Consider the following 18,849-nt stretch of genomic DNA (forward strand, 5'->3'; position numbering starts at 1 on the left):
TTACCAGCAAGACACACAAGACTGCCGGGGATTACTGCAGTTACCAGCTATCTTAAGGGATTTGTACGTTTGAATATTTCTACAAGATAAACTCTACTGGTTGGCATTTCAAGAAACAATATTGTGACAGTGTCAAATGTAAGTAAGTTAAGAGAGAGAGGCAGAGAGAGAGAGTGTGTGTACTCACCTATTTGTGGTTGCAGGGGTCGATTCACAGCTCCTGGCCCCTGTGTGTGTGTGTATATATATATATATATATATATATATATATATATATATATATATATATATATATATATATATATATATATATCGTGCCGAATATGTAAAACTGGTCAATTAGCAAGAACTCATTTAAAATTAAGTCCTTTCTAAAATTTCCTCTTATACGTTTAAAGATATATTTTTTTCATTAATGTTAGTGTAAAAATTTTTAATTTTGCACCAAAAGAATCTTAGAAAAATTACCTAACCTTATTATAACAAAAGCAATTTATTTTAGCCTAACCCAACTAAATATATTTTAAATACGTTTACAATAATTTAGTACTAAACAAACACAATCAAATATATTTTTTTCGTTAGGTTCAGAATGATTTTGGCGAAATTATTGCATACACAAATTTTCACTTGTCCTATATGGCAAGATGAGCCTTGCTATTTAAGCCAAGATCACAAGTTCTGCCTATTCGGCACGACATATATATATATCCTAGGTAGCAGGTTGGTCTACAACAACCACCCAGGTAAGTGCTACCGTCGTGCCAAGTGAGTGTAAAACGAAAGCCTGTAATTGTTCCACATGATTGTAGGATGGCTGGTGTCTTTTTCTGTCTCATAAGAATGCAAGATTTCAGTTACATCTCGCTGCTACTTCTTACACTTAGGTCACACTAGACATACATGTACAAGCATATATATACGCACCCCACTGGGTTTTTTCTATTTTCTCACTAGTTTCGTTCTTGTTTATTTCCTATCTTCATGGAAAAATGGAACAGAAATCTTTCTAATGGATCTAATTTATTTCCTTTGGTTTATATAAATTAGATCCATTTATAATTAATAGAATTTGGGAAGAATTTAATAATACACTGGACAAATAATTTTTAAATTTTCTTGGGTAGAATAGTTTGCGGGGTGAGTTGTGCAAAGGACCTATCCAAGTTGGGTCGGCGCGCGTCAGGTGTTTAACCGTTGTGGGATCTGATAGTGAGGTGCTGGCCAGACCCCTTATATAGCTTCCTTGGATGCTTTACTTTCATAGTTCCTTGATAATGTGAGTAGTCACGAAAGCGCTTGGAATTTCTCTATTTTTTCAGAGTGGTTGTTTTGCATATATATATATATATATATATATATATATATATATATATATATATATATATATATATATATATCTATATATATATATATATATATATATATATATATATATATATATATATATATATATATATATATATATATATATATATATATATATATATATATATATATATATATATATATATATATTCAGGAGTTTATGTCAGGTGAGGACTGACAGCTCAGGCTGTCATCCAGTCGCAACTTAACTTACGTCATGTGAGGACTGCCAGCTCAGGCTGTCATCCAGTCGCAACTTCACTTATGTCAGGTGAGGACTGACAGCTTAGGCTGTCATCCAGTCGCAACTTCACTTATGTCAGGTGAGGACTGACAGCTCAGGCTGTCATCCAGTCGCAACTTCACTTCGTACCTCGCATATAAGTGGCATAATACTTCATAAAACAACCTACTGTACCTTACCACTTGTTGTAAGGAAGAGAAAATTACAAAATATTTAGAGAAATTGTTAATAGTAAACTCAGTGAGGGTGCTGTAGTGGTGAAAATGAAGGGGATATTTGAGGGGGAAGGATGTCAGTCTTGTCTCAAGTCTCAAGGCTGCTATTGTCTTTATATATCTATAAATCCATGGAAAGAATGACCCTGAATGTTTAATCAAGGGCCTCCAAAACAACGGTAGAGAGGACAACATTTATGTAATTAAGCATTACGAGGAAAAATTATTATGTAAACGGATGCATATGTATAAAAATAATTAAGAAAAAGTGAGGAAGGACTTCTGGTTTAAAATATATAAAGCAACAAGAGCCTCCCTGAAGACTGAGAACCTGAAATGAATTAAGTAATGAAATCGGGAAAACCCAGTTACTGACATCAGGGAGAGGGAAAGCTGGCAACGTCAAGTACATACAATTTAAGTTTTAACCTTTATTACTGCCAGGACAAAATTGTTTTCCCAATACGAATAGTAAAAAGAGACGTGGGTTAAAAAAAAGTAATATTTACCTAACTCGAGTTTTTTTTTTTTCAAAATATCGAGAACCTTAGATATTAATTGCTTTACAACAATATCGAGGATCTGCATGCAGGGCTCAATTGACGCTTAATAATCATGATAAATTTAATTTAATTAATGCTTTTGAAGGTCAGAAGTTATTGTCACATGCAGTGAGACGGAAAGGTCACCCAGTGAAGCTGGCAATAACAGTATTGCCTTGTGGTGCATCCTTCAAAGTGAAGCTTATCTCTCTTCATATACCACTGATGTACACCCACCTTGATTCTATTTGTAACATGACTCTATACACTGTGTTTTGATGGATGAAGTTACGGTTGTATAATCTCTCCACATCTTGCGAAGGAACCGCAGCATGTACCACACCTAGCGAAACTATTATTACCACTTGTAATAGATATCTTTTCTTCTTCATGTTTATCTTTTACATAAATATGTATCCTAGAAACCAAGCCCTCGTCTTGGTAGGTCAACAGCAGACGTGATGGCCACTACAGCTGAGGAGGAAGTTACACAAGATTCTGCACGACGTGTGTGTCTGGTTCGCTTCTTTCCACAAGAATCGTGGCAATAATTAAATTCGTCATGAACTGAGGATACAATAGAGGCCATATGATTGCAGGTAATCCTGCTGCTGTCTCTGACTCGCTACGTGAAACTAAATGTATATATTTTAAGTCCAGTTAAGGTTTCAGTTTTATATCTTTTGTTTTAGTTTTCATTAAATATCAGGTTACCTGCAAACATTATTTTAATACTGACGAAGAGATTTTTGCTATTTGAGAAACTTCAGCAGTTTTGAGAGTAATAATGGTTTTATTGCGCGTTTTTTCCTATAAACGCTTTCTTTCGCTGTCTCGCCGATACAAGGTCTCCCCTCTCCTGACTACGTGAACCCTTTCATACCTATTCATGAATTATATATCGATCCTGCCACAAGCACATCGCTGTTATATCCGCTCTCTTTGCTCACTACTCTCAGCCCAGTGATGTATTTCCTAACATATCTGTTACTCTAACTTCAAGCTTTGCCCTCATTTATCTTATTCCCTCTTCTCAAGCAGTCTGTTATTGTTTATCCTATTAATATTTCTCAGTATATCGTACGTTGTAATGTAGCGAATGGTTCTCCTCTCCTTGAATATCCTCAGGAACTGCTCTCCTCTCCTTGAATATCCTCAGGAACTGCTCTTCTCTCCTTGAATATCATCAGGAACTGCTCTCCTCTCCTTGAATATCCTCAGGTACTGCTCTCCTCTTCTTGAATATCCTCAGGAACTGCTCTCCTCTCCTTGAATATCCTCAGGAACGGCTCTCCTCTCCTTGAATATCCTCAGGAACTGTTCTCCTCTCCTTGAATATCCTCAGGAACTGCTCTCCTCTCATTGAATATCCTCAGGAACTGCTCTCCTCTCCTTGAATATCCTCAGGAACGGCTCTCCTCTCCTTGAATATCCTCAGGAACTGTTCTCCTCTCCTTGAATATCCTCAGGAACTGCTCTCCTCTCCTTGAATATCCTCAGGAACTGCTCTCCTCTCCTTGAATATCCTCATGAACTGTTCTCCTCTCCTTGAATATCCTCAGGAACGGCTCTCCTCTCCTTGAATATCCTCAGGAACTGTTCCCCTCTCCTTGAATATCCTCAGGAACTGTTCTCCTCTTCTTGAATATCCTCAGGAACAGCTCTCCTCTCCTTGAATATCCTCAGGAACTGCTCTCCTCTCCTTGAATATCCTCAGGAACTGCGCTCCTCTCCTTGAATACCCTCAGGAACTGCTCTCCTCTCCTTGAATATCCTCTGGAACTGCTCTGCTCTCCTTGAATATCCTCAGGAACTGCTCTCCTCTCCTTGAATATCCTCAGGAACTGCTCTCCTCTCCTTGAATATCTTCAGGAACTGCTCTCCTCTCCTTGAATATCCTCAGGAACTGCTCTCCTCTCCTTGAATATCCTCAGGAACTGCTCTCCTCTCCTTGAATATCCTCAGGAACTGCTCTCCTCTCCTTGAATATCCTCAGAAACTGTTCTCCTCTCCTTGAATATCCTCAGGAACTGCTCTCCTCTCCTTGAATATCCTCAGGAACTGCTCTCCTCTCCTTCAATATCCTCAGGAACTGCTCTCCTCTCCTTGAATATCCTCAGGAACTGCTCTCCTCTCCTTGAATATCCTCAGGAACTGTTCTCCTCTCCTTGAATATTCTCAGGAACTGCTCTCCTCTCCTTGAATATCCTCAGGAACTGCTCTCCTCTCCTTGAATATCCTCAGGAACTGCTCTCCTCTTCTTGAATATCCTCAGGAACTTCTCTCCTCTTCTTGAATATCCTCAGGAACTGCTCTCCTCTCCTTGAATATCCTCAGGAACTGCTCTCCTCTCCTTAAATATCCTCAGGAACTGCTCTCCTCTCCTTGAATATCCTCAGGAACTGCTCTCCTCTCCTTGAATATCCTCAGGAACTGTTCTCCTCTTCTTGAATATCCTCTGGAACTGCTCTCCTCTCCTTGAATATCCTCAGGAACTGCTCTCCTCTCCTTGAATATCCTCAGGAACTGCTCTCCTCTCCTTGAATATCCTCAGGAACTGCTCTCCTCTCTTTGAATATCCTCAGGAACTGTTCTCCTCTCCTTGAATATCCTCAGGAACTGCTCTCCTCTCCTTGAATATCCTCAGGAACTGCTCTCCTCTCCTTGAATATCCTCAGGAACTGTTCTCCTCTTCTTGAATATCCTCAGGAACTGCTCTCCTCTCCTTGAATATCCTCAGGAACTGCTCTACCCTCCTTCAATATCCTCAGGAACTGCTCTACCCTCCTTGAATATCCTCAGGATCTGATCCCCTCTCCTTGAATATCCTCAGGAACGGCTCTCCTCTCCTTGAATATCCTCAGGAACTGCTCCCCTCTCCTTGAATATCCTCAGGAACTGCTCTCCTCTTCTTGAATATCCTCAGGAACTGTTCTCCTCTCCTTGAATATCCTCAGGAACTGTTCTCCTCTCCTTGAATATCCTCAGGAACTGCTCTTCTCTCCTTGATTATCCTCAGGAACTGTTCTCCTCTCCTTGAATATCCTCAGGAACTGTTCTCCTCTCCTTGAATATCCTCAGGAACTGCTCTCCTCTCCTTGATTATCCTCAGGAACTGTTCTCTCCTTGAATATCCTCAGGAACTGCTCTCCTCTCCTTGAATATCCTCAGGAACTGCTCTCCTCTCTTTGAATATCCTCAGGAACTGCTCTCCTCTCCTTGAATATCCTCAGGAACTGCTCTCCTCTCCTTGAATATCCTCAGGAACTGCTCTCCTCTTCTTGAATATCCTCAGGAACTGCTCTCCTCTCCTTAAATATCCTCAGGAACTGTTCTCCTCTCCTTGAATATCCTCAGGAACTGCTCTCCTCTCCTTGAATATCCTCAGGAACTGTTCTCCTCTCCTTGAATATCCTCAGGAACTGCTCTCCTCTCCTTGAATATCCTCAGGAACTGTTCTCCTCTCCTTGAATATCCTCAGGAACTGCTCTCCTCTCCTTGAATATCCTCAGGAACTGTTCTCCTCTCCTTGAATATCCTCAGGAACTGCTCTGCTCTCTTTGAATATCATCAGGAACTGCTCTCCTCTCCTTGAATATCCTCAGGAACTGCTCTCCTCTCTTTGAATATCCTCAGGAACTGCTCTCCTCTCTTTGAATATCCTCAGGAACTGCTCTCCTCTCCTTGAATATCCTCAGGAACTGCTCTTCTCTCCTTGAATATCCTCAGGAACTGCTCTCCTCTCCTTGAATATCCTCAGGAACTGCTCTCCTCTCCTTGAATGTCCTCAAGAACTGTTCTCCTCTCCTTGAATATCCTCAGGAACGGCTCTCCTCTCCTTGAATATCCTCAGGAACTGTTCTCCTCTCCTTGAATATCCTCAGGAACTGCTCTCCTCTCGTTGAATATCCTCAGGAACTGCTCTCCTCTCCTTGAATATCCTCAGGAACTGTTCTCCTCTCCTTGAATATCCTCAGGAACTGCTCTCCTCTCCTTGAATATCCTCAGGAACTGTTCTCCTCTCCTTGAATATCCTCAGGAACTGTTCTCCTCTTCTTGAATATCCTCAGGAACTGCTCTCCTCTTCTTGAATATCCTCAGGAACTGCTCTCCTCTCCTTGAATATCCTCAGGAACTGCTCTCCTCTCCTTGAATATCCTCAGGAACTTCTCTCCTCTCCTTGAATATCCTCAGGAACTGCTCTCCTCTCCTTGAATGTCCTCAAGAACTGTTCTCCTCTCCTTGAATATCCTCAGGAACGGCTCTCCTCTCCTTGAATATCCTCAAGAACTGTTCTCCTCTCCTTGAATATCCTCAGGAACGGCTCTCCTCTCCTTGAATATCCTCAGGAACTGTTCTCCTCTCCTTGAATATCCTCAGGAACTGCTCTCCTCTCCTTGAATATCCTCAGGAACTGCTCTCCTCTCCTTGAATATCCTCAGGAACTGTTCTCCTCTCCTTGAATATCCTCAGGAACTGCTCTCCTCTCCTTGAATATCCTCAGGAACTGTTCTCCTCTCCTTGAATATCCTCAGGAACTGCTCTCCTCTCTTTGAATATCCTCAGGAACTGCTCTCCTCTCCTTGAATATCCTCAGGAACTGCTCTCCTCTCTTTGAATATCCTCAGGAACTGCTCTCCTCTCTTTGAATATCCTCAGGAACTGCTCTCCTCTCCTTGAATATCCTCAGGAACTGCTCTTCTCTCCTTGAATATCATCAGGAACTGCTCTCCTCTCCTTGAATATCCTCAGGAACTGCTCTCCTCTCCTTGAATGTCTTCAAGAACTGTTCTCCTCTCCTTGAATATCCTCAGGAACGGCTCTCCTCTCCTTGAATATCCTCAGGAACTGTTCTCCTCTCCTTGAATATCCTCAGGAACTGCTCTCCTCTCCTTGAATATCCTCAGGAACTGTTCTCCTCTCCTTGAATATCCTCAGGAACTGTTCTCCTCTTCTTGAATATCCTCAGGAACTGCTCTCCTCTTCTTGAATATCCTCAGGAACTGCTCTCCTCTCCATGAATATCCTCAGGAACTGCTCTCCTCTCCTTGAATATCCTCAGGAACTGCTCTCCTCTCCTTGAATATCCTCAGGAACTGTTCTCCTCTCCTTGAATATCCTCAGGAACTGTTCTCCTCTTCTTGAATATCCTCAGGAACTGTTCTCCTCTCCTTGAATATCCTCAGGAACTGCTCTCCTCTCCTTGAATATCCTCAGGAACTGTTCTCCTCTCCTTGAATATCCTCAGGAACTGCTCTCCTCTCCTTGAATATCCTCAGGAACTGTTCTCCTCTCCTTGAATATCCTCAGGAACTGCTCTCCTCTCTTTGAATATCCTCAGGAACTGCTCTCCTGTCTTTGAATATCCTCAGGAACTGCTCTCCTCTCTTTGAATATCCTCAGGAACTGCTCTCCTCTCCTTGAATATCCTCAGGAACTGCTCTCCTCTCCTTGAATGTCCTCAAGAACTGTTCTCCTCTCCTTGAATATCCTCAGGAACGGCTCTCCTCTCCTTGAATATCCTCAGGAACTGTTCTCCTCTCCTTGAATATCCTCAGGAACTGCTCTCCTCTCCTTGAATATCCTCTGGAACTGTTCTCCTCTTCTTGAATATCCTCAGGAACTGTTCTCCTCTCCTTGAATATCCTCAGGAACTGCTCTCCTCTCTTTGAATATCCTCAGGAACTGCTCTCCTCTCTTTGAATATCCTCAGGAACTGCTCTCCTCTCTTTGAATATCCTCAGGAACTGCTCTCCTCTCCTTGAATATCCTCAGGAACTGCTCTCCTCTCCTTGAATGTCCTCAAGAACTGTTCTCCTCTCCTTGAATATCCTCAGGAACGGCTCTCCTCTCCTTGAATATCCTCAGGAACTGTTCTCCTCTCCTTGAATATCCTCAGGAACTGTTCTCCTCTCCTTGAATATCCTCAGGAACTGCTCTCCTCTCCTTGAATATCCTCAGGAACTGTTCTCCTCTCCTTGAATATCCTCAGGAACTGTTCTCCTCTTCTTGAATATCCTCAGGAACTGCTCTCCTCTTCTTGAATATCCTCAGGAACTGCTCTCCTCTCCATGAATATCCTCAGGAACTGCTCTCCTCTCCTTGAATATCCTCAGGAACTGCTCTCCTCTCCTTGAATATCCTCAGGAACTGTTCTCCTCTCCTTGAATATCCTCAGGAACTGTTCTCCTCTTCTTGAATATCCTCAGGAACTGTTCTCCTCTCCTTGAATATCCTCAGGAACTGCTCTCCTCTCCTTGAATATCCTCAGGAACTGTTCTCCTCTCCTTGAATATCCTCAGGAACTGCTCTCCTCTCCTTGAATATCCTCAGGAACTGTTCTCCTCTCCTTGAATATCCTCAGGAACTGCTCTCCTCTCTTTGAATATCCTCAGGAACTGCTCTCCTCTCTTTGAATATCCTCAGGAACTGCTCTCCTCTCCTTGAATATCCTCAGGAACTGTTCTCCTCTCCTTGAATATCCTCAGGAACTGCTCTCCTCTCCTTGAATATCCTCAGGAACTGTTCTCCTCTCCTTGAATATCCTCAGGAACTGCTCTCCTCTCTTTGAATATCCTCAGGAACTGCTCTCCTCTCCTTGAATATCCTCAGGAACTGCTCTCCTCTCTTTGAATATCCTCAGGAACTGCTCTCCTCTCTTTGAATATCCTCAGGAACTGCTCTCCTCTCCTTGAATATCCTCAGGAACTGCTCTTCTCTCCTTGAATATCATCAGGAACTGCTCTTCTCTCCTTGAATATCCTCAGGAACTGCTCTCCTCTCCTTGAATGTCTTCAAGAACTGTTCTCCTCTCCTTGAATATCCTCAGGAACGGCTCTCCTCTCCTTGAATATCCTCAGGAACTGTTCTCCTCTCCTTGAATATCCTCAGGAACTGCTCTCCTCTCCTTGAATATCCTCAGGAACTGTTCTCCTCTCCTTGAATATCCTCAGGAACTGTTCTCCTCTTCTTGAATATCCTCAGGAACTGCTCTCCTCTTCTTGAATATCCTCAGGAACTGCTCTCCTCTCCATGAATATCCTCAGGAACTGCTCTCCTCTCCTTGAATATCCTCAGGAACTGCTCTCCTCTCCTTGAATATCCTCAGGAACTGTTCTCCTCTCCTTGAATATCCTCAGGAACTGTTCTCCTCTTCTTGAATATCCTCAGGAACTGTTCTCCTCTCCTTGAATATCCTCAGGAACTGCTCTCCTCTCCTTGAATATCCTCAGGAACTGTTCTCCTCTCCTTGAATATCCTCAGGAACTGCTCTCCTCTCCTTGAATATCCTCAGGAACTGTTCTCCTCTCCTTGAATATCCTCAGGAACTGCTCTCCTCTCTTTGAATATCCTCAGGAACTGCTCTCCTCTCTTTGAATATCCTCAGGAACTGCTCTCCTCTCTTTGAATATCCTCAGGAACTGCTCTCCTCTCCTTGAATATCCTCAGGAACTGCTCTCCTCTCCTTGAATGTCCTCAAGAACTGTTCTCCTCTCCTTGAATATCCTCAGGAACGGCTCTCCTCTCCTTGAATATCCTCAGGAACTGTTCTCCTCTCCTTGAATATCCTCAGGAACTGCTCTCCTCTCCTTGAATATCCTCTGGAACTGTTCTCCTCTTCTTGAATATCCTCAGGAACTGTTCTCCTCTCCTTGAATATCCTCAGGAACTGCTCTCCTCTCTTTGAATATCCTCAGGAACTGTTCTCCTCTCTTTGAATATCCTCAGGAACTGCTCTCCTCTCTTTGAATATCCTCAGGAACTGCTCTCCTCTCCTTGAATATCCTCAGGAACTGCTCTCCTCTCCTTGAATGTCCTCAAGAACTGTTCTCCTCTCCTTGAATATCCTCAGGAACGGCTCTCCTCTCCTTGAATATCCTCAGGAACTGTTCTCCTCTCCTTGAATATCCTCAGGAACTGTTCTCCTCTCCTTGAATATCCTCAGGAACTGCTCTCCTCTCCTTGAATATCCTCAGGAACTGTTCTCCTCTCCTTGAATATCCTCAGGAACTGTTCTCCTCTTCTTGAATATCCTCAGGAACTGCTCTCCTCTTCTTGAATATCCTCAGGAACTGCTCTCCTCTCCATGAATATCCTCAGGAACTGCTCTCCTCTCCTTGAATATCCTCAGGAACTGCTCTCCTCTCCTTGAATATCCTCAGGAACTGTTCTCCTCTCCTTGAATATCCTCAGGAACTGTTCTCCTCTTCTTGAATATCCTCAGGAACTGTTCTCCTCTCCTTGAATATCCTCAGGAACTGCTCTCCTCTCCTTGAATATCCTCAGGAACTGTTCTCCTCTCCTTGAATATCCTCAGGAACTGCTCTCCTCTCCTTGAATATCCTCAGGAACTGTTCTCCTCTCCTTGAATATCCTCAGGAACTGCTCTCCTCTCTTTGAATATCCTCAGGAACTGCTCTCCTCTCTTTGAATATCCTCAGGAACTGCTCTCCTCTCTTTGAATATCCTCAGGAACTGCTCTCCTCTCCTTGAATATCCTCAGGAACTGCTCTCCTCTCCTTGAATGTCCTCAAGAACTGTTCTCCTCTCCTTGAATATCCTCAGGAACGGCTCTCCTCTCCTTGAATATCCTCAGGAACTGTTCTCCTCTCCTTGAATATCCTCAGGAACTGCTCTCCTCTCCTTGAATATCCTCAGGAACTGTTCTCCTCTTCTTGAATATCCTCAGGAACTGTTCTCCTCTTCTTGAATATCCTCAGGAACTGCTCTCCTCTTCTTGAATATCCTCAGGAACTGCTCTCCTCTCCATGAATATCCTCAGGAACTGCTCTCCTCTCCTTGAATATCCTCAGGAACTGCTCTCCTCTCCTTGAATATCCTCAGGAACTGTTCTCCTCTCCTTGAATATCCTCAGGAACTGCTCTCCTCTCCTTGAATATCCTCAGGAACTGTTCTCCTCTCCTTGAATATCCTCAGGAACTGCTCTCCTCTCCTTGAATATCCTCAAGAACTGCTCTCCTCTCCTTGAATATCCTCAGGAACTGCTCCTAGAGTCTCTCCTCTGGGACTAGTCTCGTTGCAAACGAATGAGCTTTTTCCAGTTCATTAACATATTTTATCAGGTTGAGTTCCGTGCTTCATGATGGTCTTGATATATGCCGTATACGTTGTAGTGACGTGAATAACTGGTCTTTTGATGTTCTGTTGAGCAAACTTAGATATGCGAAAGTCATTTGCTGTGACGCATAGTCAGATAAATGGCTCGGTACATATGTCTGGTCCTAATTCAGTGAAGTGTGAAACATTTATTCCCGAAGACGACTCTGTACACTATGATCTCTCTCTCTCTCTCTCTCTCTCTCTCTCTCTCTCTCTCTCTCCCCTCACTTCTATTACCTTATCATAGAATTTTATCTGATTTATGAGACAAAATTTACCATTTCTAAAATCATCAAGATACTCTTACCAAGTGCCCCACTACTCTTCTCCGGATAATCTATTCTAAGCTTCTTAACTACCATCCCTGGTTGAAAATGTTGAGCTATAGCCCCTGGGCATGCTGGACATTGTACCTGCAGCCATATTTTTGTAGTGACCTTTCTCCTCCTCTCACATTCGCAGATTTTCTCTCCTTGTATGTTCAGTACATTAAAAAATATATATCGTCGTAACTGTCCAGTTGCCTAAGTTTTTATATACTTTTACTGGGTATCGTTAGTCCTTGTCATATGATATTCTCTGAAAAAAAATTCATAAAAGTTTGTGCTGCCGTTGATGCTGTGACTGAACAAATCCTGTTTCTCTGGCAAACCAAAAATAATTAAAGATTTTCTCTCTCTCACTCTCAATTGCTCTTTTTCTCGCACTGAATTCCTCTCACTTTCAATCTCTCTCACTCTCATTCATACTCACGCACTCTCTCTCTCTCTCACACACACACACACACACACACACACACACACACACACACACACACACACACACACACGCACACGCACACGCACACACACACAAACTCTCACACTCACTTTCCCTCACTCTCCCCCACTCTCTCTCAACCTCCTCCACTCTCTCTCAAGCTCCCTCTCTCTCAGCCTTCCTCACCCTCTCTCAGTCTCCTTAACTCTCAAATATCACCCAAAGGATATCACCTGAGAAAGTAGTCGATATCCTGGAGGTGAAATTTGACTCAAAACTATCCAAGAAGAACAACGTTGTAAATCTTGCAAACAAGGCAGCCATGAAGCTTACAGCACTTCGACGTATCTGGCATCTGCTGTTGTTTTAAGGCAATGGCCTCATGTATTCATCCTGTTTCAAACGAGCTGATTACTATCTGTGAAAGGCTCTTGTCACACACTTGACTTGTGTGCGGGGAGGGAAGGAGGTGTATGTGTGTACTAATCTAAGTGTGGTTGCAGGGGTCGAGTCATAGCTCCAAAGGGTCACTTCCCTCCTCAGCTCCCTGACAATCTTTCATTTCTATGTGTAAATTTTTGTGTTTATTCTTGCATCTGTTACCAATCTTGATTCAGAGGACTTTTAGGTTTAAATATAATTTGTTACTTGAAATGTAAATCAACGTTACTTGAAATGTAACTCAGCGTTACTTGAAATGTAACTCAGCGTTACTTGAAATGTAACTCAGCGTTACTTGAAATGTAACTCAGCGTTACTTGAAATGTAACTCAGCGTTACTTGAAATGTAACTCAGCGTTACTTGAAATGTAACTCAGCGTTACTTGAAATGTAACTCAGCGTTACTTGAAATGTAACTCAGCGTTACTTGAAATGTAACTCCATATCTCTTGAAATATAATGTAATGTTAGATTTTATTTTTTTCCTCTCTTCTTTAAGGCTTCAAATTATTGAGTGATCAAGGTACTCATCACGTTCATACTCGCTGTGCTTTGATCGAGACATCAAGGTAACTGAGTCGTTTTGGCTAAAAGTTGGGAATGATCAACGCGATTCTAGGTTCGTAATTTGTGGATGGCTACAATGTATGTGCGGGGTGACAGTTATTCCATGACCTGTCTATTCTCAGTTGAGTAGACCAATTCTGAGACTCTAGCCAGCCTGATTCACCATTTTTCACTTATTCTTTGAAGTTCCATTATGCACGAAATTTGCTACTTAATAAAATTGCTCCAAGATCAGATTTCCTTGAACATCCATATTTCATTCAGTGATTTTCACTCTGCCAAGTTCCAAACTCCGTACAGCTCCAAACTTCAAAAATTTTCGCAATGATTGAAGTTCCAAACTGTGATATTTCAGAATTTTTCAAAGTTGAACTCTTCGCGAAGTTTGATTCTTTACTAAGTTAAAACAGACACAAACACACGCGCACGCACACACACACACACGCACACACACACACACACACACACACACACACACACACACACACACACACACGTCAAGAAACTAGAGAAAGTACAAAGGTTTGCGACAAGGTTAGTTCCAGAGCTAAGGGGAATGTCCTATGAGGAAAGATTAAGGGAAATCGGCCTGACCACACTGGAGAACAGGAGGGTCAGGGGAGACATGATAACGACATATAAAATACTGCGTGGAATAGACAAGGTGGACAAAGACAGGATGTTCCAGGGAGGGGACACAGAAACAAGAGGCCACAATTGGAAGTTGAAGACACAAATGAGTCAGAGAGATAGTAGGGAGTATTTCTTCAGTCATAGAGTTGTAAGGCAGTGGAATAGCCTAGAAAATGACGTAGTGGAGGCAGGAACCATACACAGTTTTAAGACGAGGTTTGATAAAGCTCATGGAGCGGGGAGAGAGAGGGCCTAGTAGCAACCGGTGAAGAGGCGGGGCCAGGAGCTAGGACTCGACCCCTGCAACCACAAATAGGTGAGTACAAATAGGTGAGTACACACACACACACACACACAGGGGGCACCTGTGACGAGCGGAGTCCCACAGGGGTCGGTCCAAGGACCAGTGCTATTTTGGGTATATGTGAATGACATGATGGAAGGGATAGACTCAGAAATGTCCCTGTTCGCAGATGATGAGAAGTTACACAAATAACCCGCACATAAAAGACAGAAGCTTACGACGACGTTTCGGTCCGACTTGGACCATTGACAAAGTCACACAGTGTGACTTTGTCAACGGTCCAAATCGGACCGAAACGTCGTCGTAAGCTTCTGTCTTTTATGTGCGGGTTATTTGTGTATCGTTCCAGTCACGGTATTGTGCCTTTTTGTTATTTATGAGAAGTTAATGAGGAGAATTAAATCAGTTGAGGATCAGGCAGGACTTCAAAGAGACCTGGACAGGCTGGACACGTGGTCCAGCATCTGGCTTCTTGAATTCAACTCTGCCAAATGCAAAGCCATGATGATCGGAGAAGGGCAAAGAAGACCGCAGACAGAGTATAGACTAGGTGGCCAAGGACTGCAAACGTCGCTCAAGGAGAAAGATCTTGGGGTAACCATAATACCGAGCATGTCTCCGGAGGCACACAACCAGATAACTGCTGCAAACCTGAGAATAGCGTTCCGATACTTTAGTAAGGAATCGTTCAAGACACTGTACACTGTATACATCAGGCCCATACTGAAGTATGCAGCACCAGTTTGGAACCCACACCTGGTCAAGCACGTCAAGAAATTAGAGAAAGTGCAAAGGCTTGCAACAAGGCTTGCTCAGGGGAATGTCCTACGAAGAAAGGTTGAGGGAAATCGGACTTACGACACTGGAGGACAGGAGGGTCAGAGGAGACATGATAACGACATACAAAATACTGCGGGAATTGATAAGATGGACAGAGACAGGTTGTTTCAGAGATGGGACACAGAATCAAGGGGTCACAATTGGAAGCTGAAGACTCAGACGAGTCATATGGATGTTAGGAAGCATTTCTTCAGTCATAGAGTCGTCAGGAAGTGGAATAGCCCAGCAAGTGATGTAGTGGAGGCAGGAACCATTCTTAGCTTTAAGACGAGGTATGACAAAGCTCAGGAAGCAGAGAGGACCTAGTAGCGATCAATGAAGAGGCGGGGCCAGGTGCTTAGTCTCGACCCCTGCAACCACAATTAGGTGAGTACAAACACACACACACACACACACACACACAACTGGAAGTTGAAGGGATGTCAGGAAGTATTTCTTCAGCCACAGAGTTGTTAGGAAGTGGAATAGTCTGGCAAGTGATGTAGTGGAGGCAGGAACCACACACAGTTTTAAGACGAGGTATGATAAAGCACATGGAGTTGGGAGAGGGAGGACCCAGTAGCGGTCAGTGAAGAGGCGGGGGCAGGAGCTGAGTCTCGACCCCTGCAACCACAATTAGGCGAGTACACACACCGCAATAAGACTAGTCACGGAGGTAAGGGATATGTCCTATGAGGAGAGGTTAAATTGAGGGAGAAACTAATGACAGTCGAGAACAGGAGGAGAACTAGGAATCATATAATAACGTACTAAGAGGAACTGACAAGGTAAATAGGAACAATGTTTGAGAGATAGGAAACAGGAGCACAAGGGCATAGCTGAAAGTTTAAAAATCAGATGAGCCATTGGGATGTTAGGAATTATTACTTCAGCCTAAGAGTTGTCAGGAAGTGATAGAGGCAGGACCCATATACAGCTTTAAGATGTGGTACGATATATCTCATAGTCGGGAGATGACCTAGTGGCTGCTTGCAAAGATGCTGAGCCAAGAGATATGACTAACTCGCTGCAACCAAATATAGACGAGGACACACGCACACAAACATATACATACACACACACACAAATAACACACGCCACCCACCAGGGTCCCGGGCGCAGCTGTGCACACAGGCTGCAGCTCACATACAAGAACATTCACCACCCGGGAAACACCTGGCGTACCGACCTTCATGTCCAGAACATGTCCAGAACATGTCCAGAACATGTGTGGTCAAGCGTTTTATTACATTTTATACGAATGTAGTTTGTTTGAAACTGTTAAACACAGGAACTGCCTACATTTTTTAAGCCTAATGCAAAATTTTATGATCGTAATGTAGATAATTATTCGTAAAGTTTAACCTAGAATAATTCAATATAAAAAAATGTGAATTATGTGACTTATTATTTATTAATATGTGAAGAATAAATTGAAAGAGACTTACAGATATTTGTAGACTATCTCTTAATCTTTCATTATCTTATTCGATGTAATTCAGTTTATGTTCACTTTAGTGGTTCATGGTGCCACAAATCATTTACTTACCCAAATCAGGTTTATTTTATGAAGTTTATCTCAGGTAAATATCTTTGTCTACGCTTCAGAGTTCTTGGTCTGGTTACTTGTGTAACTGCATGTGCTTATCCGTTCCTTCTTTCACGTGAACTTTTGAGTTTATACCCATCAAGGACTTGGTACAACTATACACTATATAAATTCATCACGCCTATGACCAAGTACTACTGAGTGCAGCAGCAGCAACAGCAGCACCACTACAACAGCCTCGACCAGGACCATGTACGTGACTGCAGTAGCAGCAAGAATAAGGACAAGAATAACAACCACAACAGCAACAAAGGGGCAGCAATAGCATTACCAACACACAAAATGCAGCAACACTCCTGCAACTATTGCCACTCCTACAACCACTCATACTACCACCGTCGCCACCGACTGTCTCCGCCTCCGTTACAAGAGCCACCCCAACCCCACTCCAACCACCAAAACTCCAACCCACATCCCACAGCCGCCGCCGCCACTACCACCAAATCAGCAACAAGAGGAGAAACGTTGATAATAACTTATCATTACATCTATGATCGCTGCAGTATGTAAGGCTGGGCGGGAGGTACATTAAACCAGTGTTTGGATGCGGTGCTCGCCATGTCAACACGCAATATTATGCGTGTGTGTCAATCCGCTCCACTTCTCTGCTATATTGTTCCTAGCTTGCTTCTCCTCCGAGCAAGACGGTATTTGAGCGGATTCTGCCCTGTAATTGTGATTCTGATGAAGTTATCATGAGTTTGTATCTGCTTTGTGTCAGTCATGAACTTCATTGTGATTGTGTCATAATTTGGTTTATACTTGCAAGATGTATGTCGTAAGTTGATTTACATTTGTGCGTGTTTATCATTAATTGGTTTACACTTGTTACGTGTCTGTCCTGGGCAGAATAATGCTGTGACAATTATGAACGGTTTCGGAAATCTTTTTTTCCCCCCCAGTCCTGTCTAAAATCAGTGAGCCCTACTGGCCGATTGGTAAGCCGTTATTATTGTCATGGCCCTTAAAAGTTTATAATTATTACAGAATGGCTGATGAAAAAACACCCGCAGTAACCTATCTAGTTCCCACTTGAATTAAAGAGTCGTGAATGACAAGTGTTTACACTTTTACAAATAATGTGTTTAGGACTCAGACTTTATGGTAGTTGTATTCTATTTTTCTTAAGCATATTAAATTGATTTGTGTAAGAATTATCATTTTACCTCAGCCCATTTCAAAGCCCAGCTCTATGTTAGGTATACAACCACTTCCCAGGATGCAACCCACAATAATCGACTAACCCCCAGGTACGTATACCTGGAGAGGGTTTCGGGGATCAACGCCCCCGCGTCCCGGCTCGTGACCAGGCCTCGTGTTGGGTCAGGGCCTGGTCAACCAGGCTGTTACTGTTACTGACATAAGAACTACAGCCCGGCTGATCAGGTATTGACTTTACGTGCCTGTCCAGCGTCTATTGGAAATCCCACTTAAATATGGTCGGAGGCAGTTGAACAGTCTTGGGCACCTGACACTTACTGTGTTCTCTCTTAGTGTACTCGTGGCTCCCCCTGCTTTTCATTAGGTGATGTTGCATCTCCTGCTCAGACTTTTGGTTTCGTAGGGAATGATTTTCATATGCAAATTCGGTACTCATCCCTCTAGGATTTTCCAAGTGTATATTACCATGTATCTTTCTCGCCTGCATTCCATAGAATACAAATCAAGGAACCTCAACCGTTCCTAGTATTTAGGTGCTTTATCCTAATGTGTGCAGTAAATTTTCTCTGTACATTCTCCAGGTCAGCAATTTCGCCTGCGTTGAAAGGGGCAGTTAGTGAACAGCAGTATTCCAGCCTAGAGAGAACAAGCGATTTGAAGAGAATCATTATGGGCTTGTCGTCCTTAGTTTTGAAGGTTCTCATTATCCTATCATTTTTCTAGCAGATGTGGTAAATACATTGTGGTCATCTTTGAAAGTGAGATCTCTTGACATTATCACTCCCAGGTCCATCGCATTGGCTTCTCGCTCTATTGTGTGGTTCGAATTTGCTTTATACTCTGATAGTTTTCATTTCCTCTGCGGCCCATATAAAGATTTGGTTGATGTTTACTTGGAGTCTTGCGGTGTCTTCGATGAATGACACTGTCATGCAGATTCGGGTATCATCAGCAAAGGAAAACACAGTGCTGAGGCTTACATGTCTATGTCAGATATGTCATCAGGATAAGGGAACTCGTCCTGATGACACTGGAAGACGGAGGACTATGTATGATAAGATGTTAAT

The 18,849-nt window shown here is 42.9% G+C and overlaps 1 long non-coding RNA gene across 1 annotated transcript in view; it reads right to left on the bottom strand.

The window, feature by feature from the left end:
* Positions 1-18,849, bottom strand: part of LOC138851321 (uncharacterized) — a 142,076-nt gene that overhangs the window by 48,518 nt on the left and 74,709 nt on the right. The window lies entirely within an intron of this gene.

This window comes from Cherax quadricarinatus, unplaced genomic scaffold, assembly GCF_038502225.1.
Source record: "Cherax quadricarinatus isolate ZL_2023a unplaced genomic scaffold, ASM3850222v1 Contig334, whole genome shotgun sequence".
NCBI classification, from domain to species: domain Eukaryota; kingdom Metazoa; phylum Arthropoda; class Malacostraca; order Decapoda; family Parastacidae; genus Cherax; species Cherax quadricarinatus.